At 40.9% G+C, this 4,877-nt stretch overlaps 1 pseudogene; it reads left to right on the top strand.

The window, feature by feature from the left end:
• Positions 1–1,119: 1,119 nt before the first annotated feature.
• On the top strand, positions 1,120–2,104 carry LOC119816334 (annotated as a pseudogene).
• The last annotated feature ends 2,773 nt before the right edge of the window (positions 2,105–4,877 follow it).

Here is a 4,877-nt window from a genome sequence, read left to right as displayed (position 1 = left end):
TGGGTTGTGATGACATATTTATGAAGTGGTAAAGTAATTTTGTGCATGTGTATGTATGGAGTTGATATGCTGTTTTCCATAATTTCCGTATCAGCCTGTATTCCCACAAACTCTGAGTTAAGGTTTCCTTTTCTTTTTACCCTCACCAATGTTGTCTCCACCCCACCGCCACTTTGGTGGCGACTAAACTCGATGGCACTGTGTGTGCTCAGCATATGCTCTCCCACTGAACTACATCAGTATAGTTCAGTATATACTGAAATATGTATATTTCAGTCAGCCTTCTCTTGTCCTTTGGGTGATCATTATTCTAGTGGATAATTTTGGGACTCATTTAAAAAACTCTTTAGATTTAAAATTTTATGAACCTCTATTGAACATTTATTTCTGTTCATTAAATTTCTTGGAAGACATTAACCTATTAATTTATGATCTCATTTATTTTATAAGGTCTGGAATGTTTCATCCCATTATATTTCTGATCATTGCCTTATCATCCATGCATCTGTAGTTTTATTGGTATGTTTTCTTTTTGGCTTTTTCGTCCAAATACCTCAAAGCCTTGTGCAGATTTTACAGAATGCTTTTGACCTTAGTCTTAGGAACACTCCTCAAGTTCATTGCTTACTATTATGAATGTTCTGCATGCCTGCTGATTTTATTACAATCACTACATGTTTAATTGTCTTATATCACCCTGTATTTCAACCACTTCCTGTCTAAAAATTCATCATATTGGGCTAAAAAATGACAGTAATTAATTTTCTTCTATTTCTTTAAATCTAAGAGGTAAGTGGCAATGAAGCAATTGGAGATTTTAAAAGCATTATATTTTGATTTGGGATTTGGGGCAGAAGAAATGTATAAACACATGGTTGATTATTTCAGCACATGCTACTGACCAGAGCACCTTCTGGGAACTGAGGACTATTTCTGGCAGTAGAGGTACAGCAACAAATAAAATAGGCAAAAACACCCCTAACCCTCAAGGGTGTTTCATTGTATTGGGAATATAGGATAAACACACAAATAACATTTGTGCATGAGAGAAGTGATATACTCAAGAGAAAAATGAAGTAGGGGAAAGAAGAACATATTGTACGGTGATGTAGCTTATCCAACATTTGGGAAGACTATTAGGCAGTAAAAATTTTTCTGTTGAAGAAAATTGGAGTGCTGGGGCTTTCTTTTTGTCTCAAGGTGTGCTCCCTTTGATCCTTTTGAAAAGCAGAATGAAAAAGAACAACATCAAGTTGTACATATGAAGATCTGTGAGGAATGAACCCCTGAGTATCTGGAGTTCATTAGAGGGGTTCTGGGTTCTGAGGATCTCCCTCTAAAGATTTCCCATAAAATGTTGTAGCAAAGCAAAATTTTGAAAGTTATCAGAAAGAATTTAGTCAAGAAATACTTAGAGCTATTTACTGAACTGGCAGAAGATAAAGAGAACTACAAAAATTTTTATGAGCAGTTCTCAAAAAATATAGAGCTCAGAATTCATGAAGACTCTCAAAACGGGAAGAAGCTTTCAAAGCCATTGCAAGACTACACATCCACTTCTGTGGGTGAGATGGTTTCTCTCAAAGACTGCTGTTTCAGAACGAAGAAAACAAAAGACACATCCATTTTATCACAGCTGAAACCAAGGACCAAGTCACTACCTCAGCCTTTGTGTATGGTTTTAAGTGGTCTACATGACTGAGCCCACTGATGGGTATTGTGTGCAACAGCACTTATGGATGGATACCAGACACGGAGAGAACCATGAAAGCCCAAGCCTTCAGAGACAGCTTGACGGCAGCAAAGAACTCCTGGAGATGAACCCTGACCACTCCAGTACGGAATCCTCAGGGCGAAAGGCAAAGGCTGAAGAGAATGACAAGCCCTTGAAGGATCAGGTTCTCCTAGTGTATGAGATACTCTCCCAGCTTCTGGCTTCAGGCTGGATGATCCCCAAACACATGCTAACAGGATCTACAGGGTGATCAGGCTTGATCTAGATATTGATGAGGGCGATCTTATTATGGATGATCCCAGTGCTGCTGCAGCTGAAGAAATGCCACCCCTGGAAGTGGATGACGACTCCTCAATACGGAGGAAGTAGACGAAGCTTCCCCAGGAGAACCACATGGTCAATGCTTACCTTCAATCTCTCTCTTACCTTCATTCTCTTTATTTTTCCAGGATTTTTATTTATTTTTGTTACCATTTAAAACATCTGTATTGCATGAAAACTAAGGAGAAGGTAACATTTCTTTCTGCTTGTGATACTGTAATGCTATAGGTTTGATTTAGCAGGTTGATGGAATGTTTGTTTTAAGACAAAATGTAACCTCTTAACTTCATGGACTGAAGTGTTTAGCTATCAAGCTGTATTCCTTAATAGACCAAATCATTTGTCACTGAGGTATTCTGTGATATATCTTCATGCTTAAAATGAAAAAAAAAATAAGATAGTTTAAATTTTATCTTAAAGAAAATGTCATACCTGCAGTTAATTCTGCCTGTCTTAGCAGTATGAACACAAGTTGAAACAATTAGACAAGGAATTCCTCATGTGGCTTGTTTCTAAAGTACTGAAATTGAAACTCCAAACCTCCCTAGGTCTTGTGACTCACAAAGCTTATGAATGGAAATACAGTGCCCAACCACATTATGCTTTAAAGAGTGAATGCATATCTGATAAAAAGAAAAAAATAATGGCACAGTGGAGTCAGGAAACCCATCGGGGGCTGCCATAGTGATCCATACAAAAGGGTGCTGGTGCCACAGGATAGTGGTATACCTGAAGAGCCACAGGATTGTCTGGAACTGATGAATTCAGTGAAGCACTGAAAGCCAGATACGAGAGGGTGTGGTAGAGGAGAATTTCAAGGTTTATTACCCGAGACTGAAAGGAGGTGGCTACTTTCTGATTATGAGGGGGGGATTGTATTTGGAGAAGATGAGGGGGTCCATTACTATACCTCAGACAAGAGAAGTATCTGAGTCATGTCAGAAGAGCCAATCTTTAAACAGTGGAATACGCAGCTACCCTAAGACGGAGGGTAAATTGTGAGAATTAGCCAATAAGAGGCTGAAACTATGGGCCAGGCAGTGTTTTAAAAGAATACAGTTTCCGTGTAATTATTTCAGGTGTAAAGCTAGCCGGTTGCTGGGAACTGGGCGGCGGGACGCAGCCCCGCCGCTTCACACTACATATTTAAATACAAATAATACAAAGCACAGCATACAGGAATGGTCTAGGGCTGTTATAGACAGGACAGGCCACTATAAGGGGTGACTTTCACATGACACAAGAATGAAAACAGTGCTGAGTCTCGGATGGTCTAGGGAAGGAGCTGAGGAAGCAACAGTATGAAGAAGTGCCGGGAGTTTAGATGAGAAGGAGGGCACAGTGTAGGAAAAGCTAGACAAGCCATTGAGAGGGGCTAAGATGGAAAGCGGAAGCAGAATTCTAGAAAAGTATATAGCAGCTTGTGACCTCATGCCACAGGAATTTCAGGACCAGGGGATCGGCTATGTAAACTCTGTGGGGGCAGCCAGGAGCCAGAGGGAGCAGCAGGGACTCTTGTCAGCAATGACCTCCAGGCCCTGGTTCTGAAGAAGGGCTACTCTTGGTCATTTGTTTCTACAACAGGCCAGTCACTAAAGGTGCAGAATGAGCAACTGCCCCAACCCATCCCTGCCTCTGCAGCAGTGTTAAAGGAGCAGAGCTAGATGGTCTTGCACAGAAGGCTACACTGGCAGTCCTGAAATTGTGGGGAGGGCAGGGGAACGAGGCACAGATTGCTGGGAGTTTCCAGTGAGTTCCATTTGGCATCACCTTCATGCTGTGGTTCATTACGACCAGCACAAGACTGAAAGTTGAGCTAAGTCCAAAATTGAAACTATCTCCTGATGGGTCCCAGTTGACAGATAAACTTTGAGGAAATCATGCTTATGGTAGCACTTACCACCCCCAGGTTCAGAACCTCTTGACATCAGTTTCCACAATTAGCTCAGTTTTCTTGCTTCTTTTGTAGACTGCCCCTAAGCAGAGAATGCGGGACATGAGAAAACCAATCTGAAGGAGAGAGTTCTGTGTCATTTGAGTCTGACATGGTGAGGCCTGGAAATTCCCAGAGCAAAGGGGTGTTTCATTGTGACACTCTTGTCGTGAGCTGAGTCTGTCAGATGCCATTCAGTTACATTTGCTGTTAGGAATAAAGGAACAAAGAGCAGAGACTAGAGTTCAAAGGCTGTGATCATGGAGCACATTCTACTGTGCGGAGAGCCATGGTCAGCACTCACCTCGCCCACCACGCAATAGTTGGTATACTTTAGAATTACTACATTTCAGATTATCTCTCTAAGTTATCCATGGATGTGAACATCTCTTGAAAAACTATATTTGTAAATGCCAATACTGACATCCAAATAAATATTAGTAGTAAAATTCCCATCTCTCATATTTAGGCTGGTGTTCTAAGGACAATTTTCACTGGGATATTTGAATATTTCATTGGTATGACTTTGTTTTTGTAAATGTATTTTATTCTCAGAAGAAATAAAAATGTCAATGGTAACTTACTTAAGACAGTTATTTCCTTTTCCTGGCAGATGTCAAGAAACACTTCAGGGAAAAAGAGGCAGTATTTGAGATAAGGGCGGAGGATGGATTATTTTCTGTTTAAAAAGGAATAGGAGCAAAGAATCTGGAAGGAGAAAAAGTGTGGGAAAGAACAAGGTCAAGTAGATATGCCTGCCATGCTTACAGAGGAGGCCATGGCCAAACTGGAAGATGCCAGCCTTGGCATTTAGGTCTTTGAAGACAGAGAGTCTGTGTGGCTGTGGTTCCCACTAGTAAGCACATGGATTGCCAGATGGCCAGCTCT

Source organism: Arvicola amphibius, chromosome 6 (assembly GCF_903992535.2).
Source record: "Arvicola amphibius chromosome 6, mArvAmp1.2, whole genome shotgun sequence".
NCBI lineage: Eukaryota > Metazoa > Chordata > Mammalia > Rodentia > Cricetidae > Arvicola > Arvicola amphibius.
The sequence above is the reverse complement of the archived record's forward strand: the minus strand, read 5'-3'. Positions and strand labels throughout refer to the sequence as shown.